The sequence below is a fragment of the Engystomops pustulosus genome, chromosome 2 (genome assembly GCF_040894005.1).
Source record: "Engystomops pustulosus chromosome 2, aEngPut4.maternal, whole genome shotgun sequence".
Classification (NCBI taxonomy): domain Eukaryota; kingdom Metazoa; phylum Chordata; class Amphibia; order Anura; family Leptodactylidae; genus Engystomops; species Engystomops pustulosus.
In genome coordinates, this window is record NC_092412.1 from 227,403,357 (window position 1) to 227,422,375 (window position 19,019).

Here is a 19,019-nt window from a genome sequence, read left to right on the forward strand (position 1 = left end):
AGTGGAATTTGTCCCACAGAAACAAGGCCTCATACATCTCTGTAAATGGAGAATAAAAAAAATGATGGTTTCTGGAAGTAAGAAAGCGGTAAAATGGTTTGTTGAGATTTTACTTCTGCGTTTCACTGCTTTCTCAGCTTCTATGTAATTTCGGGGAGCTTTGATGTATCTTCCTAGCAAGATGGAATTCAGCAGAGATTTCAGAGTAGAAGGCAAAGGGATAAGCACGGCAGTGGAGATGGAGGAACTTTTCTCTGATAAGATCCATCACAGCTTATGTTAGAATCAGTTTTTTTCTATTGATTTATGCAAAGGTTATTGAAAACCTTGAGGTGTAGCGCTGTTACAGCATGTAATTGGTGAGATCTGTCCTGGTCATCGGTAAGTGCCAGGTCACTGAAGTGGAAGAATCATGGCAGCCCCAAAGTGATAGAGTACATAAACTCAGACCCTATAGACCTGGACTATAGTACTGATCTTTGTAGAATATTATTTAGTAACCATGGGGGTCTACTAAAATAATTTTCTCAGTGATCCCAATGATAGATGTCATTTGCATAAACTTCATATTCTTCTTTGGCCGAACTTGTATCGTATGGATTTGGCTGAGGTGTTGACTGGTTCCTGTAGGATATACAATGTAATGCAGTTATCTTTGTACACGGCATTAAATTTAATGCTATTTTTGAGCATACAGGCGGTCCCCTACTTAAGAACACTCGACTTAGATACGACCCCTAGTTAAAAACGGACCTCTGGATGTTGGTAATTTACTGTACTTTGGCCCTAGGCTACAATAAACAGCTATAACAGTTATTAAAGGTGTCTTCAGTTAAGCTTTATTGTTAATCCTGATTCTTATGACAACCCAACATTTTTAAAATCCAATAGTCACAGAGACCAAAAAAGTTCTGTCTGGGGTTACAATGATAAAATATACAGTTCAACTTAAGAACAAACCTATGTAACCTGGGGACTGCCTGTATAAGGAGAAAAAAAAATGTTGCTTCCATTAGTTTATATCTGCTGAATAGAGGCTTAGCCCCTTTTAGAGATCGAGTGCCCAAACTAGAACAAAACCTACTTATTTAAATACAAAGTGGCAATTTAAGTGGTAACATGTCGCTACCTGTAATTGTATCAGCGTCCTGATGACACCAAAACAGTTGCAAGAAAGAGGAGAAATTCCGATTATCATCGTAGCTTCCTTCCAGGGTCCCTGAACAGGAAGAATTGCGGAACCCAGAGCAGTAGCTACAATAATAACGCAGCCTTGTCTGCACCTCCTTGCTCCTCCTGTAGTCCCACGCTCCTTTAGGACGTGTAGCTTCAAAATAGCCCTGATCACAGCATGTCCTGTGTGGCCAGGGACTGCAGGAGGAGGTTTTGAGTCCTGTCTAGGGTGATGGCCTGGGTGCCCACAGAGAGTGCTCCGAGTGCCACCACTGCTATAGATGGAATACTGCGGAAGAGGGGGCCCTGTCTAATGGATTAGGTTAATCCAGGGATTTATATGGAGTTGTGATGGAATTTATTCCCTACTATGTATGTATGTATGTTTTGCCTTCCTCTGGATAAACGCTGTAGGATAATAGGTTGGACTTGATGGACCCGCTTCTTTATTCATCTACTACAATAATTTAGTCCAGATTTTAACAATTTAAAAACGGATAAGGAATCTTACCTCCTCTGGTTTTGTCTTCTTTTGCTGACTGGGGGAAAATAAAATCATAAGATTTGAATGTTTTAATCGATAAATATCTTATATTTACAATGATTTTGAATATGTAATACCTGCATAGACAGCGAAGGGGATGATGATTAGTAGCAGCAAGCCTCCACAGCCACTAGCAAGACCAATCAGAAATGTACGGCTCTGCCAAACTTAGAGGGAAAAAAAATTAGAAAATCCTAGAAAATATCCCAGTGTGTATTTCATACAGGATGAAAAGTGTATTTCTGGATGCTGATCCTACTAAGAGCTAAGAACAAAAAGGGCAGCATAAAGATACATTGAAATAAATTACTCTGGCTCCTATTAAAGGGGTTGTCCGAGACTTTACAAAAAAACAAAGGAGGCTGCTTAAAAAAAAATAAACATGTAGCTACGTCCTGGCGCCCTCCGGTGTCCCACACTGCTGAGGCTCCGGTCCTTGGCCCCTGGCTGGACCAGACACCCATCCGTCCCGCATATACAATGCTGTGAATAGGGACGGGTGGGCACGGCCTGAAGCTGAATCCAGCCCTGCTTCCGCGGCCATGTTTGATTATATGGGGCACGAAGCAATAGCAGAGCAGGACACCCGGAGGGCGCCAGGAGGTAAGTACATGTTTTTTTTTTTTTAAGCAGCCCCCTCCCGGCCACCTTTGTTTTTTTTGGAAAGCCTCGGACAACAGCATGTTTTTTCAAAGCTTCCAATCATATGAATGGGTCTTCCAGCAATCTCTTGACTTTTGTCTCTTGACTTTTTTTTTGTTTTACCAATGCACAAAATATTTCAACATATTTTGTGGATAACTAGGAGTTTAGGCATCTCACAGTTTGGATCGATGCATCACAGTAGTGGATACAATTTCCAAGTGAAAAGTGACAAATCACAAAATACCATAGGGGAAAAAATAACTCACAAAAGACACATAGGGGAGGGTTGGGAGAGGGCAGTAGGTACCATAAGTCGATCAGAACAAAATTCTCAGTGACTGTGTATGACAGCAGTATTTTAACACTCATTTTTACATCTCTAAAAGTCATCCCAAATTAGAACAAAGCGGTCCATCACTGAGAGAGAATTTTTAAGGCAATTTTTATGACTTTGTGTGAAGTCACAAGTTTACATACACTAAGATTACTATGCCTTTAAACAATGGGACAGCCCATATGATGATGCCATGTCTCTGGAAGCTTTTGATGGGTTTATTGGCAAAATCTGAGTTAATTAGAGTCACCCCTTGGATGTATTTGAAGACACAACTGGAACGCACTGCTTCGTGGTGTAACTTCATGGGTAATTCCAAAGAAATCAGCCAAAGATATCAGGATGAGAATTGTGGACTTGCACATTCTGGTTTATCCTTAGGTGCAATTTCCAGAAACTTGTGTATAATACTTTGTACAAATGAACAAGACACAAGTAGAAACAAGATGGGAGTATCCAGCCATCATACCACTGGCTCTGTGAAATGAAATGTGTATATGAACCCAAGAACAAAAGTAAAAGACCTTGTGAAGATGCTGGCTGAAGCCGGTAAGAGTGTGTCATTATCCACAGTGAAACAAGTTCTGTATCGACACGGGATAAAAAGCCACTCGACCAGTAATAAGCCATTACTCCAAAGGAAACATAAAAAGCCAGATTAATGTTTGCAAATGCACACAGGAACAAAGACCTTCATTTTTGGAAACTTATCCTGTGGTCTGACAAAACTATATTTGAACAGTTTGGCAATAATGAACATCAATACATTTGGAGGAAAGAGGATGAAGCTTGCAAACCTAAGAAGATCATCACAACTGTGCACTTCACAAAATAGATGCATCATGAGGAAAGAACATTATGTGGCAATACTGAAGAAACATCCCCAGACATCGGCCAGGAATATAAAGCTTAGGTGTAAATGGGTCTTCCAAATGGACAATGACCCAAAGCTACTGCCATACCGGTTACAAAGTGGCTTAAAGAGGACCTGTCACCCCATTGATCAAACGCCAGTACAGTGTAATCATCGGACAGCTCGCAAAGCTGTCTGATGTATTCATGAGGGGGTGATCCGAGGCGCTGTCTCTTCCCCGGACCGCCCCACTCGCTCCATAGGCCGGCATTGACTGCCGCGCGCTAGGCGGCAGTCTCCGCCCCTAGTCGCGCCCCAACCCCGCCCCCTCATGAATACGTCGGACAGCTTTGTGAGCTGTCTGACAATAACACTATACCCTGCCGCAGTATTAGATAGCGTTACCGGAGGTTTCCGGTAACGCTATCACTCTAACACTGGGGCGTTTGATCGAGCACTAGGAGCTGCTTACTTTAGTAAGCAGCTCCTAATGCCGATAAATTGGGTGACAGGTCCTCTTTAAAGATAACAAATTCTATGTTTTGGCCTTCACAAAGCCCTGATCATTATTCTGGCATGTGGCAAATAAGAATAATTTGGTAATCCCTAATTAACCTAAATGTAAAAGGTTTGTTCTGATTTCATGTCAGAAAGTGAGAAAAACATCATATGTGTCTTTTTATATAGTGTACTGCTTTCTGCTGTATTAAGAAATGTGTATTTGTCCAGTTTTTCTGCGCTAGACGTGTTTGTGGCTCCTCCTGCTGATGCCAAGTCCGGCTCTCGGCTTTCTACATCGGTGCCATAGAGATGGATAGAGCAGCGGGGAGCACACTCTGTTTATTTAGGGTACTAAGGAACCTCATTATCATAATCTGTGGGGGTCCTAGAACTGCCCCACCCCCACCCCCACCAACCAGCAAGTTAATCCTGTGGATAAGAGAAAACTTTTCCACTTTGGTGTCTGAACAATCAATCTCCTTAGGTCATTTGAAACATTAGCACCTTTTCCTTATCTATGCTCTGTGTGGGGAAGTATGGAAGGAAAATTATAAAGACAATGGGGGGGGGTGGCTCTACAAAGAATCATTTTCCTGTAATAAAAAATATTACAAAGTTTACTATCCTCACCTGCAGTATTTGGTTATAAAATAAAGTACTGGAAAAAATCAAATAAACCATTTATAGCATCTTACGTGATTTGTCCAGATCCAGTTTGCACACAGTGTGTCCCACAACACAATCTACTCCGTTATAGAGTTTGCAGTAATATTTTCCCACGTCGTTTGTATTCAGGTTTGTAAGAAATAAAGAGAAATTGCCTTTTGCAGCCAAAGACTGAAATGTCTGAAACCTAATGTGATGCGACTGCCAGAAGCTGGATTGTCCCGTCATGCTGATTTCTACAATATATTCTACTTCTTTTAACCATATGACGGCACTGTTATTTTTGACTGCTTGTCGTAGCTGATTTGTAGTAAAGCTGCAGGGCAGGAGTATATCGGATCCTAGTTGTGCCACCACATCCAGCGTGATGGGGATGACAGGAGGACAGGCAGTCATTTCAGCTGTAAAACAGACACCAAATTGACATTAAAGCAGTAATTACATCAAAATCAACTAATATTTAGTCTGATCATTTCGATATGGCAAATCTTTTAGAGACTGAGTCCCCAAACTATAACCAAAACCCATTAAAGGGGTTTTCCCACAAAGAAAAGTTAGACCCTATCCACAGAAAGGACCTAATATGCTGCTCAGTGCTGAGACCCCCACAGATCATGAAAACAAAGGGGTCCGATGGTGTCCCACATACCTCCATCGGACCCCTCGTCGATCCGTCAGACTAATGGAGCAGACAGCCGTGCATGACCGTTCTGCTCCATTAATCTCTAGGGAGCTGACGGAGATCAGTGAGCGCAGCGCTCTGCAATCTCCTTCAGCTCCATAGAGATTAATGGAGCAGAATTATAACAATTATAAAATTATGGTAATGAGTCTCTGTCGCTCCTTTGCCTGGCTCAGTGCTTCTCTTCTTACACTGCTCAGGAGAATGTTGTAATCAATGACAGGCAGAAGTAATCAATCGCTGCACCATCCCCCAAGCTGCCATGTATGAGTGGTCCAGCTCAAGTTGATTAGTCCTGTCTGGACAGTGCAGACAGCTTCTGTGCAATGTGTTTATGTACTGCAAGAAGCATGCAATCCGGTTTTCCCAAGGTCCTGAATGTCATAATTGTTTTTTCAGCAAAACCAGGGATTAAACAAGATATGTTTCTGCATCAGCGAAGCTACAGCATTCTCAAGGTATGCTTGGTTCATAATGCATAAAAGCAAATGGTAGATTTCCTTTAACCTGCTAGATGCTGCTGTGGAACTTCTCTGATGTAATGGTCCCACGGAGCAACCTGCTAAACAGCTTGTGTGGTCTCCTCAGATGCATAAGAAGGCAACGCCACAATATAACACCACATCCTGATACTAAGCAATGCGACCCGACGTCTTGACTTTCTGATCTACCTTTATTATGTTTATAAGGTTTTCAGAGTCTACAATACATGGGGTAATAATGGATAATATTAGCTGATATTAAAAATCTTGTGCATTAAAAAACCAAAAGTTATCTCAAACCTGATGGAGAAAGGACTGTCACATGCAGCATTGGGGTCCTGGGTAGTGATGAATGGACCCATATTTGTTTAGATTTGGCTGACTTCAGTCTATCGCAAACTTGAAATTCTGTTTGGGTTTGGGTACCAGTGGTTGCTTGAGCCAGACCCAAACTTGTGATCCTGAACACTAATTCCACCAAGGATAACATAACATGTGCATGAAGTTTGTATGTTCTCTCTCTCTGTCTGTGTGGAAATAGTTCACAATCTATAACTTTTCTCTAAAAAAATAGTCCATTATTAAGGGTTCTATAAAACTGGCCATGATGTGTGCCCTTGATGGCATATGATGGGATTAGTGTGAACCCCACTCGGGGCAGGGAGTGATGACAATTGCTCTACAGCAGTCTGGTATATGTTGGCTTCCACAGTGTTAGTTAATAAATGTTTTTATGTAACCATTCGCCAATGATTTGCTATGATTACATTTGTTTTTTTCTAGGAAAAGGATGGTGATTTAAACTTTGAGGTTTTTTTCTCTACAATTTTTAGGCCCCTTAGGTACTTTAACCCTAGGGGGTCTGATTGCAGTTACAATATACTGTACTGGAATAAAACTGCATTGCAGTATTTGTGAATTTGCCTCTGTCAGAGTCTAGTTCAGTGATGGCGAACCTATGACACGCGTGTCAGCACTGACACGCGTAGTCATTTTTGCTGACACGCGGCCGCCCGGCGCCCGCTGTCCGCCCCCCTCCCTGTGTAATGTGCTGCCCCAGTGTAATGTGCTACCCCTATGTTAATGTCCCGCCCCCGTCCTTGTGTTTCTGTCCCTGTGTAATGTGCTGCCCCTGTGGTAATGTCCCGCCCCCGTCCCTGTGTTTCTGCCCCTGTGTAATGTGCTGCCCCTGTGGTAATGTCCCGCCCCCGTCCCTGTGTTTCTGCCCCTGTGTAATGTGCTGCCCCTGTGGTAATGTCCCGCCCCGTCCCTGTGTTTCTGCCCCCTGCTTACCTGTCCGGCGCCGCGTTGGTCCGCCCACCTTCTGCAACTCCTCCGGCTCCTCCAGGCTGCAATGCGCGCTGCTCGTCACGTGACTGAGGCGACCTGACGTCAGGTCACGTCAGTCACGTGACCCGAGGCGCGCGGTGCAACCTGGAGGAGCCGAGCCGCCTGCAGTACAGCTACAGGGAAGAAGACATCACTGGGTAAGTATGTAAGTTTATTATTATATTATATTTAAAGGGAGGCCGCTAGGGGTATTTTAGTAGTAAAGGGAGGCCGCTAGGGGTATTTTAGTAGTAAAGGGAGGGCGCTAGGGGTAATTTAATAGTAAAGGGAGGGCGCTAGGGGTATTTTAGTAGTAAAGGAAGGCCGCTAGGGGTAATTTAGCAGTGAAGGGAGGCCGCAAGGGGTAATTTAGTAGTAAAGGGAGGCCGCTAGGGGTATTTTAGTAGTAAAGGGAGGCCGCTAGGGGTATTTTAGTAGTAAAGGGAGGCCGCTAGGGGTATTTTAGTAGTAAAGGGAGGCCGCTAGGGGTATTTTAGTAGTAAAGGGAGGCCGCTAGGGGTATTTTAGTAGTAAAGGGAGGCCGCTAGGGGTATTTTAATAGTAAAGGGAGGCCGCTAGGGGTATTTTAGTAGTAAAAGGAGGCCGCTAGGGGTATTTTAGTAGTAAAGGAAGGCCGCTAGGGGTATTTTAGTAGTAAAGGGAGGCCGCTAGGGGTATTTTAGTAGTAAAGGGAGGCCGCTAGGGGTATTTTAGTAGTAAAGGGAGGCCGCTAGGGGTAATTTAGTAGTAAAGGGAGGCCGCTAGGGGTATTTTAGTAGTAAAGGGAGGCCGCTAGGGGTATTTTAGTAGTAAAGGGAGGCCCCTAGGGGTAATTTAGTAGTAAAGGGAGGCCGCTAGGGGTATTTTAGTAGTAAAGGGAGGGCGCTAGGGGTATTTTAGTAGTAAAGGGAGGGCGCTAGGGGTATTTTAGTAGTAAAGGGAGGCCGCTGCTGGACATGTTATTAATAAGGGGAGGCCGCTGCTGGACATGTTATTACAAAATTAGGTTTTTCCTAAAGGTGACACAGCACCCGAGTTATGCTCGTTTTTTTGGCGAATTTTGACACACCAAGCTCAAAAGGTTGCCCATCACTGGTCTTGTTCATGTCATTCTATTACAGCCATGGGTGTCTCATAGTGAGGTTATCCTGGTAACGGATCACCATATAATATTACTATAATAATCTTTATGTATATAGCACCATCAGATTCCGTAGCGCTTTACAAATCATAGAGGACATATACAAATATAATATTACATTACTGAGTACAAACAGTCATATGGAACAATAGGAGTGAGTGCCCTGCTCACAAGAGCTTACAGTCTATGAGGATGAGGGGGTGACACATGAGCTTACAGTCTATGAGGATGAGGGGGTGACACAAGAGCTTACAGTCTAAGGGGCTGAAGGGGTTGACACAAGAGATTGTATAATGGTCCAGCCATTCTTTATAAGGGAATAATATAAAATAATTTTAAAATAATAAATAATAAAAAAAATAAAAATTTTGCTGCTTGAATCAACCAACAGCCGAATCTTATTTACAGGGTACAAGGAGAAAGTGACTGCAGAGAAGCCTGGAGCTTGGTAAATATAAGACATAGGATGGATTAGTTAAGGGAAAGTTGACATTTCATGCAGTTAGTGAGTGTGATAGGCTTGCCTAAAGAGATCAGTTTTGAGAGCACGTTTGAAATGTTTGGAGGGTGGGTATTAGTCTGAGAGTCCGGGGAAGAGCACTCCAGAGAATTGGTGGAACTCGGGAGAAGTCCTGGATACGTGCATGAGAGGTTGGAATTAAGGTAGAGATTAATCTAATATCACTGGCAGATCGAAGAGCACGAGAAGGGCGATAGACTGAGATGAGAGAAGAGAGATAGGGAGGTGTGGCATTATTCAGAGCTTTGTGGATGAGGGTTATTATTTTGAATACGGAAGGAGACAGGTAGCCAGTGCAGTGATTGGCACAAACTGGAGGTACCGTGCAGCGTTTGGTCTGAAAGACGAGCCTGGCTGCTGCATTAAGTATAGATTGTAGAGGAAAGAGTTTAGCGAGTGGAAGACCAATTAGTAGGGAGTTACAGTAGTCTAGTCAAGAGTGATTCAGAGCAACAATTAGCATTTTAGAAGTTAAAGTTGTCAGAAATGAGCGGATTCTGGAGATGTTTCTGAGATGCATGAGGCAAGAGTGAGCAAGAGATTGAATATATGGTGAAAAGGAGAAGTCAGAGTCCAGTACAACCCCAAGATAGTGGGCCTGCTGCCTCGGTGCTATAGTGATCCCAAAGACCGAGATGGAGAAATCATAGTCGGGTAGCAGATGGTGGAAAGACAAGAAGTTCAGTCTTAGAAAGATTAAGTTTCAAGAAGAGAGAGTTCTGGATTAAGGCAAGGGTGATGTTATGTGCAGAAGTATATAGTTGGGTGTCATCAGCATACAGATGATACTGGAAACCAAATCTTCTGATGGTTTGTCCAATGGGGGCAGTATAGAGGGAGAATAGAAGAGAACCTAGGACTGAGCGCGGGGGAACCCCGACACTGAGAGGAAGATGAGAAGAGAAAGATCCAGAAAAGGAGACACTGAAAGTGCGGTCAGAGAGATAGGAAGAAAACCAAGAGAGTGCAGTGTCCTTTAGGCCCATGGAGCGAAGCATCCTGAGGAGGAGCTGGTGGTCCACTGTATCAAACGCTGCCAAGGGATCCAGAAGAGTAGTGAATAGTCACCTTTGGATTTAGCAGTGAGGAGATCATTGGAGACTTTAAAAAGTCAGTGCATAGAGCAGCAGTTCTAGCTGAGAGTTAGCTGAGAGATAGAGGGTTAGTCGAGAATAGACCAGGCGTTCCAGGAGTTTGGAGATGAAAAGGAAGTTAGAAACTGGTCGGTAGTTAGTAGCATTGGATTGGTCCAGGGAAGGTTTCTGTAGCAATGGGGTAACAACAGCATGCTTGAGAGAAGAGGGGACGACACCAGAAGAGAGAGAGAGGTTGAAGATTTTAGTGAGGTGAGGGAAGGGGATTAGTGGGGTGAGAGGATTGAGCAATTATTTCCTGCCGAATGCAATCAATTTTATCCCCCAATTTCAGCCCCAAGGTCTGTGACTGGTGGCTGCACCTTTGGTGTTAGTAAGGAGTGAAGAGTATCAAAGAGCCTTTTGGGGTTGTTAGAGAGAGAGGATATGAGATTAGTCCCTGTTTAGGAAGGTGAAGAGCAGAGTTATAGGTTTTGAGCATAAATTTGAAGTGTAGAAAGTCTGCAGATGTGCGCGATTTTCTCCACAGACGTTCAGCAATCCTGGAGCACTGCCGAAGGAAACAAGTTTTTCGGTGTGCCAATGTTGCCTATGTCTATTTCGGATAGTGAGCGGTGGCATCTCATCTAGCGCGCTTCTGACAGTGTGATTATAGTGGTTAGTAGCCAGGTTTGGACAGGTGAAAGAGGAGATGGGGGAAAGTGCAGACTGTACGTTTTCTGTGAGTTGATGAATATCTATTGCACGTGGATTCTGGTATGAACGATTAGTGATAGGATTCAGAGAAGGTGAAGGATTATTGAAAGTAAAAGAAAGGAGGTTATGGTGAAAGTGAAAAGGAAGAATTGGTAACATTAGATATTGAAGGAAGTCGGGAGAAGACCAGATCGAGGATGTTTCCCTCATTATGAGTGGGGGAATCGCAGAGTTGTGAAAGAGATAGAGAAGTAGTTAGTGCTATGAGCAGAGAGGCAGGAGGGGGAATGGGAGTGTTAACAGGGATGTTGAAGTCTCCCATGATGATGGTTGGAATGTCACAGGATAGAAAGTGAGAGAGCCAAGAGCATGACACCACAGGGGATAATGATCTCTAATGACCTGTAATTAGTGCCAACAGGTGTTAGTGGTGGGTGTCTGCTCCATAATGCACCAGACGTCCATGAAATTAAAGTGTAACCATCATTTAAAAAAACTTTTGATATGTTGTAGGGCAGGTAATTTTAAGCCCTTTAGCAATTGGATTAGTTACCCAAATCTTACTCCTTTCTCTTGTATTTTGCAGATTTCCCCCTGTTGTCAGTGACTCCTAAGATTGCTGTTGCTAATGGAATGAGACACCCGCTCTCTCGCCTCTCCCTGCACTCAGGTATTTTCCTCATGGCTCAGTGCTCCAGCACTCATGTGCTGCCAGGAGCCCTAACTAAGGGTACATTTAGACGGCCGTCTGTAGGGATATATATGCGGCTGCAAATTTGCTTCCCCATAGACGGCAATGGCGGCAGTACACATGTGTGGCATCGATCCGTGCCGTACATGGGGAAAAGATAGAGCATGAAGCATGCTCTATCCCCGTATGCAGGCCAATGTGCCGCTTTTCTCTATGGAGGGGTCATCTCCTCCTTCTCTCCATCGCACAGCGATATGGTATTTAATTCCACCAAAAATTAATTATAAACTGTCTTACTTGAGATGCTCCGGCCCACCTGACATCTCTAAGTATAGAAGCAATAACTCAGTATTCATGTAGTATAATTCTTTTTTTTTTTTTAAATCAAATAAATTTTTATTAAACATTTTCAAGTTTTACATACATTAAAACAGTATCCCCCCCCACCCCCTCCCTTCCAACAACCCCCCCTCCCCACCTGGTTACACATATAGTCTCATACATATATTGCTTTACGGTTCACTCAATGAACTTTTTACAGACAGTAAGAAGCCTGGTTATCAACGACCAATTTCTAATCGATTTCAGGATATAATGTCACATTTTAACAATTCCTCATTCTATAGTCAATATATCACGACCTCGCTCCCGGCCACTCTCCCCAAATCTTATCGAATTTTTTAATGGCTTTCCTCTTAAGATAAACCCCTTTTTCCATTTGAATGAGTCTAATCATTTTATCCTTATATTCTTTTAAGGTAGGTGGGTCTGGGCTCAACCATTTTTGAGCTATCAGCTTCCTTGCTTGATATAATGCTCTTTTGAGCGCTAATCTGAGACTCTCATTACCCGGTAGTTCCTCAACATATCCCAGGACACATTGTAAAGGGTTCTTGGGAATAGTCAGTTGAAATATGCTTTCCAGATATGTAAGCACTCCACTCCAGAAGCGACCCAGGAATGCGCATCCCCAGAACATGTGCATATGATCAGCTGGGCCCTGGGCACATCTAGGGCACACATCATCCTGCCTAACTCCAACGCGGTAGAGGAAGGCAGGAGTTCTGTACACCCTATGAACAAGATATATTTGTGAAATCCTTAGGGCCTCAGACGTTGACACCTGAGGAACTGATGCTAAAATTCCCTCCCATTGGTCATCTGAGATGGGTCCCAAGTCCACCTCCCATTTCTGCTTCAAATTGAGGGGAAAATTCTTTAGGTAGGCTTCAAGCAAATGACTATACAATAAGGAGATCAGGCCTGAGGTTTCCCCTTTGGCGGCCGTTATTGTGATCACAGGAGCAGTACCAGTGGTAAGTTTTGTTGTGGTCACCTGTGTATCCCACGCATGTCTTAGCTGTAAAAATTTGTAGAATTGGCTATGTGGTAATTGGAATTGCTCCTGTAAGTCAGAAAATGCCTTAAAAGTACCCTCAGAGTGCAGCTGATGGATAAACTTCACACCCGCCTGTTCCCAGGGAGTAAAGCCCTCCAGCCTAAAAAATTCTGGTAACTTTGGATTCTTCCAGATGGGGGTGAAAAGAGTGCAGCCTTCAACCTCCATCAATTGCTTGATTTTCCCCCAGACCTTTACCATAAGCGTCAACATGGGGATCCTAGCTCCTCCCTGTCCCGGAAACCCAGCTTCAACGGCCGCTAACAAGGGTCTGTGAGGTGTCATTTCACTAACTAAAGCCGCAACAGCCCCACTCCCCTCCTCCACTCCCCAACCCCTCAGATGTTGTAATTGTGAGGCCAAAAAATAAATCCAGGGATTTGGAGCCGCCAGACCTCCAGCCTCTTTAGACCTCTGCAGCGTCTCATATTTAATCCTCGCCACCCCTTTTTTCCAGGTTAATTCTCTAAACAAAGACTGTAATTTATGGAAAAATCTAAGGGGAATCCATATAGGGGTGTTATGTACAATGTACAATAGTTGAGGCATTAATATCATCTTGGTCAAATTGACTCTACCAATGACCGAGAGTGGTAGCTTACACCATGTCGTGATTTTATTAGCAAATCTCGCAATAAGAGGGGTCAAATTAAGCTGCAGGTAATCTTGGACTCTAGCTGAGACCTGAACTCCAAGGTACTTGAATGTATTAACTACTTGAATAGGAGTGTTAGCTACCGTTGAGTCTTCTGAGAGGGGATCAATAGGTAATAATACTGACTTACTCCAGTTAATCCGAAGCCCGGAAAAATCTCCAAACTGCCCTATAGTAGTGATGGCACTCTCTAGCGATACTCCTGTGTCACCTAAAAAGAGAAGCAAATCGTCTGCATACAAAGCTACTTTCTCCGTATGCATGTTATACTTGAGCCCTGTAATCGACTGGCTGTCCCTCAGCATTTGCGCCAGTGGCTCGATTGCCAAAGCAAACAGCAAGGGTGACAGAGGGCACCCCTGCCTTGTCCCCCTGGTTAGATCAAAAGGTTGAGACAGTATCCCGTTAGCCCTCACTCTTGCTTTGGGGCAAGAATATAACAGCTGCACCCATTTCCTAAAGTTGGGACCCAAACCCGCTTCTCCAGGACCACCCATAGGTACTCCCACTCAACGCTATCGAAGGCCTTCGCAGCGTCGAGTGAGAGCACCGCCCGGCTCCCAACATTGTCTGGCTTCGACTGGAGGTTAAGGAAAAGCCTACGTAAGTTAATTGCTGTGGAGCGATTGGGCATAAAACCAGATTGGTCACTATGAATCAACCCATCTACAACAGTTATTAAACGTCGCGCCATAATTTTGGCCAAGATTTTAATATCCACTGTCAATAACGAGATAGGTCTATAGGATTCTGTCAGCTGTGTATCCTTCCCTGGCTTAGGTATAACTGTAATCACCGCTTCCCTCATAGATTCTGGTAAGCTCCCAGTCTCAAACGCTGCCTGGTAAACTTCTAGTAACTTTGGAATAAGCAACTCCCTTAGTTCTTTATAAGCTTCTGTTGGTAAGCCGTCTAACCCTGGAGCTTTATTATTCTGGAAAGTGTCCAGTGCCTCCTCTATCTCCTCCACTGTTATCGGCTGGTCCAGTGTCTCTCTTTGCTCTACTGTGAGTGTAGGTAAGTGAACCTTATCTAGGTATTCCCTAATTTGTGACCTTTCCTTATTCAGCCTTGATGTATAAAGGTCCTCATAGAATCTTTGAAACTCTGCTACAATTTCTACTGTATCTACCATCAAAACGCCAGTACCAGTTCTCAAAGACGGCACATGCGCAGCCCCATTCTGAGCGTTAACAATTGTGGCCAACAGATGCCCCGCACTTTCCCCCTCAATAAAGTAATGCTGTTTTTGAAAGAAGCGCTTGTTAGCCGCTTGCTGAAGCAAGTGGTCAGTAAGGGTTTTCTGTGCCTCCAGCCACTGTTCCTTGTTAGCATCTGATGGGTTTTCCACATATTCCCTTTCGGTGGTATCTACTCTCCCCTGTAGCGTATTTGTGAGATTAGAACTGCGCTTTTTAACTCTGGAGATATGTTTGAAGTATACACCTCTAAGATGCGATTTAGCTGCATCCCAAATGCTAGCATTCCCTTCCCTAGGTACATTATCCCTATAGAATTCCTCCATATCCACTACAACCTCAGGAGAGTCGGTACATTTGGGTCAGCCATCACAAACGGTAACACTGTCTTAATAACCCCTGCATTATATGGGGGAGGGACATATACGGCCGCTATGCAAATATCAGTTTGGTAGATAGTACCCGTTAAGCATACAAAGCGCCCCTCTGAATCAATTAAGGTTCTAGAGCAACGGAATGGCACATTCTTATGGATAAACACGCTTACCCCCCTAGAATTAGCCGTAAAATAGGAATGATATGCCATCCCAATCCAGGACCTATTAAGGAGGTGCACCGTTTCCGGGGTCATGTGAGTCTCTTGCAGGCACACAATAGAATCGGGAATAGCTTTCAAGGCTCTCATAACAGCATACCTTTTATTCGCCTCACCTAACCCTCGCACATTCCACGAATGGACATTAAGTATCCTCGCCATCTAGACAGTAATAAAAATAGCCTATACACCATTTCCCCACAATCAAAAGAGCCACGTTGACTACGTCCCAGACAATCACAGTGGAACCAGGTTTCCTATTATGCCAAAAACCAGGGGGATTCCCACCCATAACAACACCCACCCCATCCCTCCCACCCTCCCCAACTTCTTGCAAATCCCAAGGGCAAAAACCCATAAACACCTCTATGCTGAGTAGCATTAAAGTATAGGCATTGCACTTTTTCATAGTGGTTAACTCTGTAAACAAGTGTAATGCAATTTGTCAGTACCTTCCTACGTTCCTGCATTATAATAACATAAGAACACCCTCTGTTCACACATATTAACTTCTATAATAACTATTAGGAAATGGCTAAGAACACTGCATGTATGCTTATAATATCAACCATCTTGCCCGACAGTGTCCAAGGAGATAGAGCCTGTCCGTCAGGATAGGAACTTTACGCCATTACGGGGATGGGGTTCGTCTCCCCCTCAGCTCTCTTTCATGGACGTCCAGCCAGGTTGTAGCATCCGCTGCCGAATCAAAGAAATGAGTGGTATCCATGGCCACCACTCGTAGCCTCGCTGGATAGAACATGGCATATGGTAAGTCCAGGTCCCGAAGCCTTCTTTTCACGTTTTGGAACTGAGCTCGTTTCCGCTGCACTTCACCGGAGAAATCTGGAAAGAGCGCCACTTTACCCCCTCCAATACTCAATTGCTGCTTATCTCTCGCCATTCTTAGGATCCGGTCTCTATCCTTAAAATGCAGCAGCTTCACTAATACCGGTCTTGGGGGGCCCCCTGGTGGTAAGGGGCGGGATGGTACTCTGTGGGCTCTCTCCACAGCAAAAAGTGGTGTAAGGGCCTCTTTGCCAAATGTCTCTAGCATCCAAGCCTCAAAGAAATCGTCAGGATTCTTGCCTTCTATCCTTTCTGGCACACCAACTATACGGATATTATTGCGGCGCAGTCTATTTTCAAGATCATCTGCTTTCGCCATTAATGTCGCCACTTGGCCAGATGTCTTTTTGACTTCTCTAGTGATCGGGGGTATAAGATCCTCCACCACTCCCACTCTTTCTTCTGCTGCTGACACTCTCTCTCTCACCGTTTGCAAATCGTGTCTTATTATGGAGATATCTGATTTTACATAGCCCATGTGGTCAGTCAATGTAGTCAGGGCTCCATTACATTGCATGACTGCTTTAAAAACATCAGATAGGGTCGGTTCCTCCTCCCCAGCTTCACTCTCTGTCTGCAGTGTTTCCTGCTGAATGTCTGCAGGCTCACCTCGTGTCTTCTCAGGGGATTTCCCTTCCCCGCTCAGGCCGGCGCCATCTTGTCCACGCGGGCTGCCGTCTTCTCCGGCTGGTAGGCCACCTCTCCCCCTTCGACCCTCGGCAGTACCCGGTGAGTTAGTGGTTCGGGCAAATTGCTCTAAACGAGCCGCTACATCCAGCACTTTCGGGGTGTTGCGCAGCGTCTTATTCACGGCAGCGGCAGATGACGTGCGCGGGCCGCCCGTCTCTGCTTTACCTCTGGTCTTGCTTTTCGCCTTATCCGCCTTGGTGACCATTTCGGGCGATGCAGCTGCAGTCAGTGATCTTTCCGGGTGCTTTCCCCTCTCTGCTCCAGCACCAGTTAGCACAGAAATCGGGTGTTCTCAGGATAAATCAGGATATTGTGCAGGAGCTCAGGCTGCGTGCGACCGCTCACATACTCAGCTCGGCCACGCCCCCAATTCTTACATTTTTAACATCACATGAGACATGGTGCCAACTCAAGAGATATAGTTATAAGAGATATATATACGCTTTAAGGCTACATTCACACTAACGTATGGGGGACGTATATACGGCCGATACACGTCCCCCATACACTTCTATGGGCGCACGGCACCCTACGGGAGCGGTACAGTGCAGCACACGTGCGGCACTGTACCGTTCCGTACCCGGGAAAAAGATAGGACCTGTCCTATCTTTTCCCGTAATACGGCGCCGGGCGCCATAGGTTGCTATAGAGAGGGGCGGGGTGAGCTGCGCTCACCTCCTCCTCCTCTCCCCGTACACTGCCGTTGCCCGCTACGGTACGGTACGGGCGGGCAACGGCAGTGTGAATATAGCCTAAGTGTTATAGTGTACATTGCCGGGCTATAGTGACTTCTTTGGTACTATAAAAATTGTCCTGTGCCTAACTTCTAAAGTAAGCAGATATTGACATAAAGGTTGGAATATAACAGTATCACTAGACCGATCCTGTGGAGAAAAGTTGAAACTAAGAATGGGGCACATTTACTAGGCGCCCGCGGACCGCGATTCTGTCGGGTTTCCCGACTATTTCTGTTATGCGCAGAATTGCACGCGATCAGATTATGGCGTATTGGCGCCGGCTTTCATGCGACACAAATCGGGGGCGTGGCCGTCGGACAACCCGACTGATTCGGAAAAACCGCAGAATTTAAAATTCAAATTGTGCCCCAAGATCAGCACTCACATACACCGGGAACAAGATGGTGAACTCCGGCAGACCTGAGCGGGGAAGCGACACATTCAAGAAATCGGCTGTAAGGTGACTATAATGAAGTTTTATTGATAATCCTTCATAAACAGCAAAAAATGTTTAAACTCCAATTGTCACTGGGGCCAAAAATTTTTTTTGTCTGGATCTACAATTATAAAATATACAGTTTCGACTTACATACAAATCCGACTTAAGAACAAACCTCCGGACCCTATCTTGTACGTAACCCGAGGACTGCCTGTATATGTATCCCTTTCTGGCATCAATGGAAAGCACAAAAAAAAAAAAAGGGCTCTAAACTAGTTCCGTCTATAGGGTTTTTAGAACATTAAAAATAATGGTTTTAAAGAAAAATACATACTATATAAAGTTCATAGTAAAAATAAATTACACTTTATTTTTTTTTTTTGTGTGTGTGTGGGGGGAGGGAGGGGGGGGGGGGAGTTTGAGGGATAAAATATAATACAATAAAAAAAATTACATATAGAACTTCTCCTGTCTCCTAAATTCCAAAACTGGATGTGCCCATTAGTGGTTTACAGCAGTCTATAAATTCTCTACGTATAAAACATACAAATACTGGGGGAGATTTATCATAAGTTTCTGAGGTAAAACTTTTCTAGTTTCCCATGGAAACCAATCAGAACTCCGCTTTCATTTTATAAACAGTTGTGGGAAAATGAAAGCTGAGCTCTGATTGGTTGCCATGGACGATTACAACAGTTCTGCTCTAACAGACGTCTGATAAATCTCCCCCACTGTGTAGATGCGGATACATTAGCTATTAATAAAAGAAAATAGTTAGTCAAATTATTTTTCTTACCATGAATGTTACAGATGATGGATAGAAAGAAGAAAACTGATGCCGAGACACCCATGACTAACCCGAGACGCTGCGGAAGATCTACTGACAGAAGATGTGACATGTGGTAGAGCTAAGATGCTGCTACTTCCTACATACAACAGCAAATCACTAAATCTAGTGGGCAGACACTAAGAGTAAGAAAATTACACGGCTCATTTTTTATTAAAATTTTTTTTTTTTTGTGAGAATTGTTTTCATGGTCTTTTTCATGGTGAAAACAAAGAAAGTAGAAGTGTCGCTGAAAACCAAACTAAAAAAATGTAGAAT

General features: G+C 44.2%; 1 long non-coding RNA gene across 1 annotated transcript; it reads right to left on the bottom strand.

Annotated features, from left to right (window-relative positions):
• Positions 1-79: 79 nt before the first annotated feature.
• Positions 80-1,976, bottom strand: LOC140119401 (uncharacterized). The gene is made up of 3 exons (XR_011853367.1): positions 1,795-1,976; positions 1,685-1,712; positions 80-624 (listed from the first exon to the last, which is right to left on the bottom strand). It is a non-coding gene; the product is annotated as an uncharacterized lncRNA (long non-coding RNA).
• Between the last annotated feature and the right edge of the window lie 17,043 nt (positions 1,977-19,019).